The sequence below is a fragment of the Lampris incognitus genome, chromosome 12, assembly GCF_029633865.1.
Source record: "Lampris incognitus isolate fLamInc1 chromosome 12, fLamInc1.hap2, whole genome shotgun sequence".
Taxonomy (NCBI): Eukaryota; Metazoa; Chordata; class Actinopteri; order Lampriformes; family Lampridae; genus Lampris; species Lampris incognitus.
In genome coordinates, this window is record NC_079222.1 from 55,756,505 (window position 1) to 55,773,009 (window position 16,505).

A 16,505-nucleotide genomic window follows, 5' to 3' on the forward strand; every position below is an offset into this window, starting at 1 on the left:
CAGAGACTCGAATCGCGTCCCCGATGTGGAGGGAATGCTAAAAGAACAGCTTGCACTTGGGCTCCGAGATGATATCCTTAGAAGAGAGATCAAGAAAAGACCAAAGGAAAATGAGAGTCTTACCTTTGCTGCGCTAACGCAAGATGCTATCTCCTGGTCCGAGGAGGAAGAGGTTCATACTTCTGATAGCGTGCAAAGCAGTTCCCGTGCCAAAGGTACCGTTAATGCTACTAGGGCAACCGATGAACCGTCTTCACAGCTGACGATGGAGATGCTGCATGAAAGCAATACAAAAGATAGCCATTTGTCAGGATGAACTGTTTCAGATGGTGGGTCGCAGGGGCACTAGCGTGACACAAGGGAGAGATGTGAAAGCAAGAAGCCCCCCCCTGAAGAACGAAGAAGGGCAGTTTATCTGCTACACATGCAATGAGCCTGGGCACACAAGCAGACACTGTCCCCTGAACAGAGGAGCTATGGGCCTAGCACGTCCTCCACTCAGAAGGGATGGGCCATCCGGGGCTGTAGGAAACAACCCGGGAGGGGCGATGCACCCGAGTCCAGGCGCCCATGTTATTAGAAGTCACCTGGCAAGGCAGCCCTATAACGCTTCTCAAGCTCTGAGTACAAGTGCCTTCGGAAACTGCTTGGTTATAGAAGTGAAGATAGCTGGCGTGAAGACAGACTGCCTGTTGGTGACCACAATCCGCGAATCTCACTTCAGAGTACTTTGGGAAGTCCGCATTGTCCTCAGCCAACTGGGTGCAGCTCGCCGCTGCAAACGGCCTCGAAATTCCCCTCCTTGGATGCCTGAAGGCGGAGATAGAGTGCATGGGGAAGACCGTTGGCAGGAAGTGTATCTTTGTCCTCAAAGATGAAAGCCCAGATGTGGAAGAGATGAAAGGCCTCCCTGGTATCCTGGGAATGAATGTGCTAAGTGAACTGAAGGATCTTTCCATTGCCACGGACGGCATGAAGAAGATGAATAAGTACAGAGGCCCCGAGGCTAAAGTCCACAGGGTGCTAGCGAACATCAGAAAGGAGACAGGGTCCCTCGGACAGAGCGACCGAATAGGCTATGTGAAAGTGGCAGGCAGAGAGACAGTCACCATTCCCCCACTCAGCGAGTGCATCCTTGAAGGTCGTTGCGGAGTGCCATCAAAAGCAAGCTGTCAAGTGTTAGTGGAGGCCACTTCTGGGATGAGCCTGCCGAAGAGCCTCCTGGTGGTTAATGTGCTCGCTACAACCACAGGTGGGCATGTGCCTATCCGGGTGCTGAATTCAAGTGAAAAGCCAGTGAGGCTGAAGCCAAGGTCACGGATCGCCGTAGTCTATAAGCCACAGGACGCATCCAGAAGAAGGAAAAGAGCCTATGACCGCAGAGCTGCCGGGGCCCTCGTGAGAGCTGGGGATCGCGTTCTCCTACGCAATCACTCCCATCGGGGCAGAAACAAGACAGGAGACAAGTGGGAACCATTTCCTTACATCGTGGTCAAACAAAATCACAGCGACATCCCTGTTTACACCATCCTCCCCGGGAAGGGAGGCCCCTCAAAGTGGTTCACAGGGACCAACTCAGACTCTGTACTTTCCAGTCACCCCCACCACGTCCTGACGGCAGGCACCAGACTGTGTTGTTGACTGTGTGTGTGTGTGTGTGTGTGTGTGTGTGTGTGTGTGTGTGTGTCTTTTGGGTTTTTTTGCCTTGTTCTCGCCATTTTTGCATGTTTTTGGTGGTGTCGTTTTCTTTTGGATGTGTTTTTTGTCTTTTGTGTTGCACTGCTGTGAGCTGGGAGAAATGAAATTTCGGCTCTTTTGTGTGTGAAAGTACATGATTGAGATGAAAATAAATTGTTTCTGATTCTGATTCTGATTTTTGATTCTGAAGGTGGGGATGGAAGTGGAATAGATTAAAAAAGGTACAGAAACTTAGGCAAAACTGACATTTTTAAAATGGTGATACGCCCAATCATAGATATGGGCAATTCTGTTCATTTATTTGTAACCTTATTTGTGAGAGGGTTGTAATTGGTTGGGATAATTTTATCAATACTGGCGGAGCTCGCAACACCCAAATAGGTGAGACCACTTACTGAGACCATAAAAGGCGTAGAGGAGGTATTTTTGCGAATTGCCATGGCAAGTGGCTCGATGTCCAGGGTGAACAACAGGGGAGAAAGGGGACAATGCTATCTTGTTCCCCGATGAAGTTTAAAGGGTGCCATAGAAAGCCCATTAGTTAAAATCACAGCCTGTGGGTTAGTATAAAGCAGCCGGATCCAACTAAGAAATGTTGCCCCTAAACCAAACCTTTGTAGGACGTCAAATAAATACTTGATACTCCACTCTGTCAGAGGCCTTCTCAGCATCCAAAGACAAAATAGCATTATCCGTGCTGTGAGATTTTTCAAAGTACTCTTTGAATATTGTGAACGCCTCGCCTTCCCTGGACAAATCCGTACTGGCCAGAATGAACCAATTTTTGGCAAGAATACCTCTAGTCTTCTAACTAGTACTTTACAAAGAATTTTGGTATTATTAAGAAGCAAAATCGGTCTATAAGATCCACACAGGGTCGGTGTTTTCCCTGCTTTCACCAGTAAAGCAATTGCTGCCATATTGAGAGACGGAGGAAGGGATCCATTATCAAAAGATTCTTGGAACATATCAAGTAGAGGCATCATTAGTTTTGTCTGGAAAGTTTTATATATTCCATTCGGGATCCCATCTAGTCCAGGGGTTTTTCCTGCCATCATACTATATATGGCCTCAGACAATTCTTCAGCCTTTAGGTCAAGCTCTAGAGAAGCTAGGGAGTCTTCATTTAGGGGTGAGAAGGCTAACAAATCCAGAAATTCCTTTTGTTTTTGCAGAGCTGAGGCTGAATAGTCAGAACAATACAAATAAGATAGAAACTCAAGAAAGCTTCATTAATTTATTTTGAATCCACGTCACCACACCTTTATCTGCCTGAATTGAGTTTATTGCCCTTTCAGCTTCCAGCTGTTTAATACGCCAGGCTATGAACTTACTAGCTTTTTCACCCTGCTCATAATAAGATTGCCTCAATCTCATCAAACTTTTAGCTGCCTTATTTATAGATAGAACATTATATTTAGCTCTTAGCTCATTTAGTTCCACAAATAACTGTTGGGTGGGATTCTGGAAAAAAATCTGTTTCCGTTTCCTTTATTCTTTGTTCAAGTTTTTCCATTTCTAATCTAAAAGATTTCTGCTTAAATCTAGTGAAGCTTATCATCTGGCCTCTTAAAAGGGCTTTAAAAGCTTCCAACTATACAGCAGTAGATGTCTGGTACTTATTATATTCAATATAATAATCAATTTGTGCTCCAATAAAATCCATGAATTCTGAGTCCCAAAGTCAGAATGACTGAAGACGCCATCTTGGGGAGTAATGCAAACAGTTAGGAATATTCAAAACAAGTGAAACCGAAGCATGGTCCGAAATTATTATGCTATCATACCAGCAACGTGTAATTGTAGATAATAAAGTAGCAGAGACCAAATAGTAATCAATTCTGGAGAATGTCTGACAAGTACTCGAATAACATGAGAGGGTTAGCTGATCCAGATATTCTCTTCTCCACACATCAACTAAATTAAAATCTTTAATATGCTGTAATAACGCATTTCTTGTCCGATGATGAGAGGTATCTGTCCCCGTGGAGCTGTCTATCTATTGGAGTACACAATTAAAATCCCCACCTATGATAAATTTGCCAGGCAAAGCAGCTAGAGATAAGAACAGGTGTCTAAAAATGGATGGATCATCATTACTGGTTTCATACACATTGACCAGATTTAATCTAATTGAAAGAATTTTGCACTGAATAATGAGGTACCTTGCCAAATCTATCTTCATTAAAACTAATAAGGTGCAAAGGCACAGAATTATGTATCCGAGTGATTACCCCACGTGAGTGTGAACTGAAGGAAGCCGGAAATACTCGACGCAGTCATCTTCTCCTCACTCTAACTACATCTTCAGAGGTCAAATGAGTCTCCTGGAGAAAAACTATTTTGGCTTTTAATTGTCTGATCCTACTCATAACTTGCTTTAACTTTATAAGTTTGTTCAAACCTCTTACATTCCAAGAGGTGAACTGAAGTTCAGAGGACATTTTGTTATAATATCAACCAAGCTGAGTTGAGCAGATTTGGATGGGCTGAGAGGGGAAAACAACAACAACAACAACAACAAAAGACAAATCGAAAGAAATGTGCCTTAGAACATTGTAAACATAACAAAGTGTACTTCCCCAACTGAAATACACCCACCCCTCCCACAATAAACACATCCAAACAGTCCCAAAAGGAAGCCTAACTATAGGGCTTAGCTGGTCTGCCCATGTCAATATCATGGAGAGGAACAGCATGCTTAGCAATCAAAACAAAGCCCCACGTGTAACATTATCAGTAGTGGAAACTATTGCAACCAAACAGCCTAAACACTTTGCACGATTTGAACCAATTCTATTAGCCTACACCTAATGTCAGTATTGTGGCGAATTCTACTAGAGTGTTTCTGCTCCGGGTTCATTCGCATATTACCCACAATGCAACTGAGGTGTCAATGTTTTGGTTTGGTTGTGGGATATTGAACATGTTAAAAACGGACATATCTGTTACAGATAGCGGTGATGTGGTGGAAGGTAATGGGGACGTTATGAGAGAAGTTGTATTACACAACATGCTATTTCCCACCATGAGGGTAAAGAGTAGGCAAATAGATAGGGTCGCTTCGGTGGCCAAGAAAAGGGTGGAGCTAAGACCCATACAAACTTGTATCTGTTTTGACTTGCTTGACTTGCGGTCATTAAAAGCTTACTTGGTAACTCCGAAAGGTTGGCTAAGAAGCCCATTAGTTAACCACGTCACATTGGTGTCAGAAGTGGGATGGACTTCTTTAGAAAGCAAACGTTGGCCGAAGGGCGTAACCGAAAGTCGGCCGGTAAGCGTATGGAAATCGCTACTCTTGAAAAGGAGATCAGTGGTCTGCTCTGTCTGCCAGATGGGAGTAGCGCAGTGCGGCCTCAGGAAGGGGGAGACCCGTGCCCACCCCTGAGTGCGGTAGATGCGCTGGGTAATGTCCGAGGGGCGGAGTCCCAAGGAAATGGAAAATGTCTTCTCTTTCAGAGTGAGTCCAATGAGGAGTCCCCGTCACAGCCTGCCCCGACCGTGCGACGAAAAACAGCCAGCGCTTCAAGCCATGGGGAAGCCACCAGAAGCAAGTTGGACATGACCCGTGGAGAGAGAGCCACCAGCGGCCACCATCAGGAGCAAGTTGGGCACGACTGGAGAGTATGTCACCAGGGGGAAACATCAGCAGCAAGCTGGACACGATCTACAGAGAGGGAACTTCAACCCAAGTTACTCACTGCCCCATTTGCCACTAATGGAGAGTGGAACACACCTTGCAGATATGGTTCCAGTATAAGACTCATCAACTGTACCGACCGCTGGCCAAGCCCAAACACTCCCCCGGTGAAGTTGGGGCACTACGACGGGAGCTCCAGCTGGGAAGGATTCCTTGCTCAGTTCAACCTGATTGCTAGGGTGATGAGATGGATAGAAAATCAACAAGTAGTCAACCTAGCAGCAGCCCTGGAGGGAGAAGCAAGGCAGGCACTCCTAGACCTGGCAGCTGGAGAGATATCACTGGGGGCGCTAACCACTGCCCTGGGTCGCTGGTTTGGCAACACCCAATCGCTGATTAGCCTCCGGGATCAACTCCATTCAAGACAGAGACAAGGCCAGGAGAAGTTGGGTAACCTGGTGGCTGACATTCAATGCCTGGTGAGCCGTGCGTATCCTGATATACCCCAATCTGCCATTCAATGCCTGGCCCTGGATTCCTTCCTATGGGCTTTACAGCCACCTCACCTCAGGCAAAAGGTGCGGCTGGCAAAGCCACTCACCATTGAAGAGGCGCTGCATAGGGCAGCGGAGGTGGAGGCCATTATGGCGGAAAAAGGAGCGGCCCCAACACTGCACCATCATGTGCGGGCACTGCAGGAAAGTGAAGAGGGGCCACGCACATCCGTTCAGGCAACACGACGAGCAGAGACATTTCTGTGCTGGGGCTGTGGGAAACCAGGGCACCAAAGGCAGTGTTAGAAGACAAACAGACGCTTTTACCAATGAGTACGGAGGCCTGTCACCTAAGTAGCCGCCTCTTCTGAACCGGGAAACGACCAAGGGTCGGCCTAGAGGGGGACTGGCCGGCCCACACAACCTCCCCCCGGAGAAATAATCCCAGCGTCGTTGGACGGATTGGCGCTGGCTTCAGCCTCCATGTCTCCTGTCAGCTGAATGGCAATACCTGCATTGCGCTGGTCGACACCGGATCCACCATCAGCTTGGTGAGACCAGGGGTCCTCGGAGAAGAAGTACAGTGGATGCCGACAGAAGTAAAGATGGAGACAGTAACAGGTCAGTGTGCTAGAATGGAGGGGAGAAGTAAACTGACCCTTAAGATGGGAGAGATGGAGGTACAGCAAGACTTTTGGCTAGCAGACATACGAGAGAGCTGTATCCTTGGACTGGATGCCTTGAGAGCCATTGGTGCGGTGGTACGGGCGGCCGGTCCACAGTTGGAGGTGGGCAACCAAGTGCTGAATGCCATTACCAGACGCAGCAATCCGGGGGGGCAATAAAGGTGGACCACGAATCTTGTGCTTGGCTTCAGGGCCACGGGAAGGTACATCACCAGAAACGGCCTCTGCACTGGAAGAACTGGCCCAAAAGTGCATGGAGGGTTTGAGCCAAGAAGAGGGGGAGCAGGTACGGAACCTGCTGATAGAGAACAGACACCTCTTCACTTCGAATGATCTGGAGTGTGGCCGCCCCATCTTGTACAGCACCACATTGACGCTGGTAATGCGGACCCAGTCCGCCAGAGAGCTCGCCGTCTCCCTCTGATGAAATTTCAAGAGGCAGAAGCAAAGATCCAGGAGATGGCAGCTGCAGGGATCATTGAACCCTCCGATAGCCCGTGGGCGTCCCCTGCTGTGCTGGTTACCAAGAAGGATGGTTCCCTCCGATTTTGTGTGGACTATCGGCGACTAAACAACTTGACCCGGAAAGACTCGTACCCACTCCCCCACATTGACAAAGCTCTGGACTGTGTGGCGGGTTCCCAATGCTTCAGCTCCCTGAATTTAAGAAGTGGGTACTGGCAGGTAGAGATGGCCCAAGAATCCCAGGCAAAGGGTGCCTTCACCATTGGCCGAGGACTCCGGCAGTTCCCAGTCATGCCATTTGGCTTATGTAATAGCTCGGCCACATTTGAACGCCTCATGGAGCATGTCCTTGGCCCCATCCCTCGCTCTGCCTGCGTGGTGTACCTGGATGACCTCCTGGTGCATGCAGCTACGTTTACTGAGGCCCTCTCCAACCTCCGACTGGTGCTCGAACGCATCAAGGCAGCCAACCTATGACTCAATCCGAGAAAATGCAATCTACTGCAGCGGGAGACAAGGTTCCTTGGACATGTGGTGGGGCCTGGAGGTGTGTCCACAGACAATGACAAGGTCACTGCAGTCAGGGATTGGCCAACGCCCACCTCAGGAAAGGAGGTGAGGAGTTTTCTGAGACTGGCATCATATTACCATCGGTTCGTGCACGCCTTTGCAGACAGTGCCCGTCCGCTCCACCAGCTCACCGAGAAGGGACGACGGTTCCACTTGACTGAAGCATGTGAGAGCTCCTTTCAGATACTCCGGAAAGCATTGACCCAAGCGAGCCCTCCCAGACAGGCAGCGGCCATTCATACTTGACACTGACGCCAGTGATGTAGGTGTGGGAGCAGTCCTGTCGCAGCCCAGTGGGGAAGGGGAAAGAGTGGTGGCCTATTACAGTAGAGCCTTGAGTAAGGAAGAAAGGAACTACTGTGTGACTCGGAGAGAACTCCTGGCAGTAGTACAGGCCGTAAGGCATTTTAAGCCTTAACTGTATGGAAAGGACGTCCTGCTGAGGCCTGACCATGCATCGCTCCGCTGGCTGCTTAGCTTCAAAGAACCAGAAGGGCAGGTAGCCAGATGGATAGAGGCCTTGCAGGGATTTACTTTCACCACGGAGCACCGAAGAGGCAGCCGACATAACAATGCTGATGCTCTCTCCAGACGCCCCTGTTCGGATCAGGCCTGCCACCATTGTAGCCGGTTGGAGACTCGAGAACAGCAACAGGTGAATCGGGTTACAGTGCGGACACTTGTGGTCCCAAGTGCGCCACTGGAGGAGATGTCACCATCCAAGATAGGGGAACTCCAACGTCGGGATAGCCACCTGGGACCCGTGATACGTTGGCTAGCACATAAAGAGGTCCCAAGAAGAGAGATGGCAGGTCCCCACTCCCCCACCACCAAGGCGTTGCTGGGACAGTGGAATTCACTCATGCTTCATGAGGGCTGCCTCTATCGTGTGTGGGAAGAGCCAAGGAGGGGAGGCAGTACCTGGCAACTAGTTCCCCACGCACTACAACAACAAGTGTTGAGCACAGTACATGGCCCCCCTGGAGTGGGACACTTCGGCATTACCAAAACTCTGCGGCGGCTGCAGGAAAGATTCTACTGGGGGAGGTGCCGGCGAGACATGTAGCGGTTCTGCCGTAACTGCAACACCTGCAATGCAAAGAAGGGGCCAGCTGGGCAATCCCATGCCCCCCTGCAGCAATACAGGGTGGGGGCGCCCATGGAAAGAATTGGGTGGATGTGGTTGGGCCATACCCCGTGACAGAAGATGGTAATGGTTACATTCTCACAGTGATGGATTATTTTACCAAGTGGCCCGAGGCCTATGCCACCCCTGACCAATCTACAGCCACCGGTGGTAGACTTCGTCATTGAGGGGATGTTTACCCGGTTTGGGGTGCCAGAGGAGTTGCACAGTGACCAGGGGCGCAATTTTGAATCCCAGGTGTTTGGGGAGATGTGTCGGCGCCTTGGGGTATGGAAGACCAGGACCACTCCCCTACACCCTCAAAGTGATGGCCTGGTTGAGCAGTTCAATCGGACCTTGGTCACACAACTAGCCATGCTCACGGCGAGGTATCAAAAGGATTGGGACCGCCATCTGCCCCTGGTACTCATGGCATACAGGTCGGCCATTCAGGAGTCCACGGGGTGCACCCCAGCTGCACTAATGTTTGGTCGGGAGCTACAGACGCCTGTGGATCTAGTCTTTGGCAAGCTGCCAAACCCACCAGTACGAGGGCCGCCGGGCCAGGACTATGTAGACGCACTACAGGACCGGATGGAGGCTACTCATCAGCTGGCTCGAGAGAATATGGCCTCTGCAGGAGAAAGGCAGAAGAGAGCCTATGATGTACATTGCCACCACAAAGAGTACCAGCAAGGGACAACGTATGGGTGTATAACCCACAGCGAAAGAAGGGACCGTCCCCAAAGCTGGACAGCAACTGGGAGGGGCCCTGCCTCGTCCTGAAGAGGATCTCAGAGGTTACCTATAGAGTGAAGCTCCACAGCCGCCCTCGGATAGTCATCCTTCACTAAGATCGCCTAGCACCTTAATTAAGTCGGGACAGCGACCCAGCTGGGACTGAAAGTGCGGTGGGAGGAGGTGGGGTGCCAGACTCCTCCTCCTCTGTAGACCAGGCTACCGGGGTCCAGGGAGGGGTTAAGGACACTGCTGGATCAGAGCCAACCTCCCTGGATGTCAGCAAGGAGCTACCATTAGAGCACCTTGTTTTGGGCCAGGGAGGGGGCGGGGACACTGGGTTTACAGAGCTACCCTCCCTGGCCACGAATGGAAACAGCGGTGACGTCGAAGGTGGGGGCTCAGACCCAGCGGATGTAGAGCTACCCCCGTCATCTATCAGCAGCCCGCGGCAAGGAGCAGCCCGGGATGGGAGAGGTGCTTGGCGGAAGAAACCCTCATGGTGGATGGACCCATCCACATGGGATTTGGGTTAGGCCAACGGGACGTTGGTCTTTTAAGGAAGGGGGCAGTGGGGCGAATTCTACTAGAGTGTTTCTGCTCCGGGTTCATTCGCATATTACCCACAATGTAACTGAGGTGTCAATGTTTTGGTTATGTTGTGGGATATTGAACATGTTAAAAACAGACATATCTGTTACAGATAGCGGTGATGTGGTGGAAGGTAATGGGGACGTTATGAGAGAAGTTGTATTAGACAACATACTATTTCCCACCATGAGGGTAAAGAGTAGGCAAATAGATAGGGTCGCTTCGGTGGCCAAGAAAAGGGTGGAGCTAAGACCCATACAAACTTGTGTCTGTTTTGACTTGCTTGACTTGCGGTCATTAAAAGCTTACTTGTTAACTCCGAAAGGTTGGCTAAGAAGTCCATTATTTAACCACATCACAATATTATTAAATTATGTCCATGAAGTCAATGATCAGAGCATGTTGTCTCACTTGCCCCAGCCTCCTGACTGTAAACCTTCAGTACACGCACAAACGTCTCCACTCCCAGTGCCATGTCAAAGATGTGCCGTTTCCCTTTGAAACTTAGACGTTTAGCAGTTTCAATTATTCCATATCACAGGTCGGGATAGAGAGGGAGGCCAGCTCCTTCTTTGCTGTGTCAAAAACTGTCCTTCGCTTGAGAAATTCGGCAGAAACATCGCGAAAAAACAACAGTCTGGTTATGACAAAATCTTTGACCCTTGCTTCTGGCAGCTTTCATGAATCGAGACTTATCCACATAATTTAGAAATTTCATTATCACCACCCTGGGTCGCACAGCATACCGTGTGTCAGCTTTGGCAGTTTTGCCAATTCTGTGCGCTCTTTCAATCAGCAGGAGCCTCGGGAAGTTATATTCACCAAGCACCTCGGGGATCCACTTTTCCAAAAAAAAAAAGGTACGCATATCAGTCCCCTCCTGCTTCTCCGGCAGACCCACCAGACGAAGATTAGAACGGCAGTCTCGGATTTCCAAATCCTCCATTTTAAGCACTAACACTTCAATCACCACCTTCATCGTAGTGTTCTGGTTTCTCAGGGACTCGATATCATCTTTTGTTGGTGCTAATTCTGTCTTCAGCTTCTGTAATACACACCGTGACCACCTTTAGTTCACACTGTATGCTCTGCATAACGTTTAATAGCCCATCAAATCTGGATACGAAGTCTTTTTCCATTGTATGTAGTTTTAAGGATTTGGCTTGGGCTAGCTGCCACAGCCACATCTTCTTCGCTAGCATTGGTGCTAGTTTGCTGCACTGGGTCGCACATGGTGTTTGATTCCACAGATTTTGGAGCCTTTGCTGTGCCATTTGAGCAACTACTTTACCTTAAACAAAAAAAATGTGATTGTTGACAGATTCTGCATAGGCTATCTGGTTGCTTTATTCCCCAAACTTTTCTGCGGAGTTCTGACACACGTCAGCTCAACACAGCGCCATAACCAGAAGTCTGCCCAGGTTTTTTTTTCCGCAAAATGGTTGGTTTGTTTGTCGACTGAGATAGACAGCTATCATGGGCAATGATGGCTTCAAATTGAACTTTCATCTTTTATTATCAATGCATGAATAGTATGCGAGGGTAGGACTAGGAAAGTTCTCAACTTCTTCTTACCCCATTTGACCATTATCGGTATTATTTGGGTTGCTTATTTGTCGTTTATAATTTTGTTTATTTGTTTTTATTGCTTATTTTTTTAATATGTTCAATAAAATTGATTGACTGACTGACTGATAGAGGAGCAAGGAGAGCTCATTGGTGTCAGAAGTGGGATGGTGAGACCGTGAGGCCATTGGAAATGTGTGCGCCCAGAGGCGTGAGGGAGCTGATATGCTGAAGTGTGGGGGGTGCGCTTCCCGAAGGAGGAGGGGGTTATTGTAACGACCACGGATGACTAGACTCGCTAGCCCTTGGCTAAGGGATCGGACCCTTTATTCGACTGGTAAACGTAGTCACCCCGGGTTCAGGTCCCGGCTGCGGCGGTTCCCGGCTGCCCTCTGAATTCGCATTTCTGATTTTTTTTTTTTTGCGAATTCAAAGTGCTTTCTGATTTTGTCTTTACGCATGTTCAATAATTCAGGTAAGGAAATCACAGGGAATCTATCTGTTGTCTCTCACATACTGCTGATTGCCACTTGTCTGTGAGTTTGTGTATGGTCTGGGTAGATTGTGGAACTGAACTGCCCTTCTGGGATAAATAAAGTTGTGAATCTGAATCTGAAATCACAGAAAGTTGAATTAGTTCATCTGGACACAATGTTTATTGTATTCTGATTTTGGACAAGATCTTAACAGAATACCTATCGTACAATGGATTGTTCATTTTAAGTTCTTAATGCAGGGTTAGAGGGGAGAACAAAAGTGCACAAAGAGATGTGGAAAGACAAAAACTATGCTGTCTGCAACTAGGTCAGTTCATTATTTGACTCGCCAGTCAAGGTCCAGAAAGAACGAGCGTGAATATTACAGGCTGGAAGTGTGGTAGTCCATTCCTACAACCTGTTTTGGTCTTTCTAAAAAGTCTTGCGTAATGCCGTTTTTTTATCTTCTAAAAGAACTGCTTTGAGAAGGTTGATGGAGAAGTATAGAGAAGTTCAGGAGTTACATTGAGTCTTTGCAGTTTTAGAGAAAGGATATGACAGGATGCCAAGAGAGGTGTGGTATTATATGAGGAAGTCGGGACTAGCAGAGAAGTATATTAGAGTGGTGCAGGCTATGTATGACAGCAGGTAGGAGTGACGGATAGGTTCAAGGTGGAGATGGGATAACATCAAGGCTGTTAGCCCTTTCTTGTTTGCAATGGTGATAAACAGGTGACAGCCAGGTTGACGGACAAGATCAAGCAGGAGTCTCCGTGACGTTCACGGATGACATTGTGATCTGTAGTGAGAGTAGGGAATAGGTTGAGGAGAGCCTGGAGAGGTGGAGGCATGCACTGGAGCAAAGAGGAATGCAAGTCAGAAGGAGCAAGATGGAATACATATGCGTGAACAAGAGGGAAGGCAGAGGAATGGTGAGGATGCTAGGAGTAGAGGTGACGAAGGTGGATGAGTTTAAATACTTGACATTGCACCTAACATACGGCTGCGCCGTCACACCACTGCTCGATACATGCATTGAGATCAATGTTGCACTGAGAACATTTTTGGTACTGTTCAGCAGGGAGTCTGCATCCAACCATGAGCCGGGGTAAAATGTAAGAATTCCTCATGTATAGCCACAACAGAAATTTGCTCTTTCTTACCCACATCTTTACTCTCATCTACCATGAATGCAAAATACTCTGCCTTCCTCACTTCATTACTGATTTCTTTTCTCAATTTATCTGCCATTACAGAAAAAAAAAATCTCATTTTGAATGTCGTGGTGTGTGTATTTGGCGTTTGATGGGTTGTTGGCCATCTTTTTGGCTACTGTACTGTCAAACATGATTACATGCAGCAGTTCAATGAGATTCCCCCTATTGAATGACTGCTCACCCTCAGTGTGGCCTCGCTGAGCAATGCCTTGGCATGCTGTGTAGCGCAAACTCTCAACCATGGCCTTCATGTACTGCCGATTTTCGTTGACAAGCAATGAATGTCCCTTATGAAACATGTTCGCTATTTTAGAGCCGCTTTCCTGCTTCATTTTGAATTCCGTCCATGCCTCCATTGAAAATTTGTGCCCCACACTTTTGTTATGAGCCTTAAATTTGGCTTTTCACCAACCATTCACCAGTTTTGGAAGCCATTGATGGTGGACGATGACTCGGAATTAAATCTGTGCTGACCTGGTCGTAAAAAATGCCTGCTTACAAAACATAAAGCTGTATCATTTGTGATGCTATATTGCAGCTATTGCTTGTATCAGCTTCTATTGAAACTCCTTTGCTGAGTCCCAAAACTCTATGATCGGTATTGGACGTCTTGGCCCTTCCTGTGGATGTTAGCTAACATCCACATCAGCATCCACGTTGGCTGTAGCATGGTCAAACTGATTCTCCTCCTGCTCTAGCTGATCTCCCATCTCTAAACTTGTTTCAGGAGACTTGCTACCAACTGTTGCGGGTTGATCATTCACAAAACGTGGCCGTTTGGAGACCAAGAAACGATCAATTTGGAATGATATTAGTCACTGACCTCTGCATTGACAATGCGTCTTCGATCATTACACAAGCCCAACAAGCCATTAGCCAACCACACCAGCTATTTTAAGCACAATCACCAAAATGCATGGTGGTGCCAGCGAACGTACCATAAATAATGTAGTATCGGTCATCTATTAATAGGCTCAGACAGGTCCTATTAATAGATGACCGATGATAATGACCAGATAATTTCACTGTCGAACAATGAATTTAATTAATTTAATTTACAATTAATTTACACTGTAAATTGATTTATTAATCTATTTTGTAACAACTTCACACATTTCATTTTTTTCACTTAATAAATTAATTGCTCGACTGACAACCAGATAGTGCCACACAGTCAAACAATTCATTGAATTAATTTAATTTAGGATTAATTTATATTGTTAATTCATTTATTAACGTCTGCGATGGACTGGCAAACTGTCCAGGGTGCTGCCCCGCCTTCCGCCCAATGAGCACTGGGAAAGGCTCCAGCACCCCACGACCCTCATCAGGATAAGCGGCTTAACTACAAAGTCTTGTAGTTAACTACAAAGTTAACTACAAAGCATTTGAGGCTTTCTGCGAGCTACTTGGATACCTCAAAATTAGTCTTATCTACACCACAAATAAAAATTAAGAGCTGTGCGGCTTAATATCGTTGCTTTCGTCAAGTGCAAACGAGAAAAACACAAAGTTTTTAGATTTCTCTTGCAACTGATTGTGCAAATTGGCCCCGATCTCTTCAATTCTCCGTGGAATTGTACTTGCCAATAAACTCACAGAATACAGGACATCTTTTATCGGGACACACCTCCACTGTGATTGCGGTTAAACACTGTTTCACGAACTCACCTTTGGTGAAGGCCTTTCCGTTCTTAGCTACCAGTCTTGCCATACGAAAGCAGAACCAGTCATACCTATGGTATGACTGGTTCTGCTGAGCTTGAGTTAAAAATGTATTCTACTGTGTAGGTAGCAAAAACCTTAGTTTTCTTGTCTGTCCACACGTGTCCTTGCAGATTACCATATTTATCTTCGTGTTTTGTCTCAAAATGTCTGTACAAATTGTAATCCTTGACAACCGCTACCGATTCCTGGCATATCAGACAAATTGCCTTGTCCTTGCATTGAAGAAAAAAAAATCAATCCATTGTTTGTTAACAACTGGCACTCATGATCGATTTTCCGTTTTCAATTCATCTTTAACATGTCCTCTGAAATGAATGAAAATTAACAAGCTGGGTTAAAAAAAGAAATACCTGTAACAATATTCTTGAGGTGCAAGACTGCAGCGGGAGCCTGTCCGGCACAAACAGTTGCTATGGTGACTAAATGGCCGTCTAAATATGGTGGCGAGCAAAGGAAAAAATGGGATTTCGAGCGAAATGCTCCTTATGGCAGAAGGCCAAACTAAATAAACCAGAGGGCCAGTTACAATATATTACATACATTTCTTTGGGGGCCACCTAGAATCTGAGGGCAGGCCGTATCCAGCCCGGAGGCCGTGGTCGTACTTTGGGGACCACTATACTATGTGAATACATAAATATATGGTATAATTTATACAATTATTAGTATAATTTTTGTATTTATGCGTATGTATACTTGCTTATATATATATATATATATATATATATATATATATATATATATATATATATATACACACACACACACATATATATATATATATATATACACACACACACACACACATATATATATATATATATATATATACACACACACACACACATACACACATATATGTATGTGTGTGTGTGTGTGTGTTCATTAATGCACTAATATTCACCAAATCACATAAAAAAAACTGTTTTACGGAAAAGTCTCACTGGCCTCAATTCATTCTGATCTGTTTAAGCCCAGTTTTAGCACTCAAATTTGTCCCCAGGAGGTGGCTTCAGATATTCCATGTTGACGAAACAGTTCTGTTCGAGAGAATCTCTGGCGATATCTACTTTAGCTATCTACATTTTATCAAACCAAAGCTTTTGTCAAGATGCAATATCATTGCGTTTGTCAGGAAGATGTTCCATCTGGTTAGTGCCAAGATTGGGCAAGGGGATCAAACTGAGTAGTGACACTCACTAGAGCTACTGTAAATGTCAAACATCAATATGCCAGGAGATTGCAACCATACAACATATATCTTTTTTTAAAACATCTCTAGACCTACGGAAATCGTATATAAGTTTGTGCAGTCAAAATAGATCAGGCATTTACATTAGACTGAAAGACTTGTAGTGGAAGTACATAGAGTATGCTAAGCTTGCTCCAAAAAAAAAAGAAAGAACATATACTTGTCAGTAAAGAAAATAATAATTGAATAATGATGCAAATAATTAACTTGGTAAATTAAGGACTAAGAAAAAACATTCTGTAAAAAGCCATTGCTAAT

The 16,505-nt window shown here is 46.4% G+C and overlaps 1 protein-coding gene across 3 annotated transcripts in view; it reads right to left on the reverse strand.

Moving 5' to 3' along the window:
• auh (AU RNA binding protein/enoyl-CoA hydratase) overlaps positions 1-16,505 on the reverse strand; it is a 140,328-nt gene that overhangs the window by 59,891 nt on the left and 63,932 nt on the right. The window lies entirely within an intron of this gene.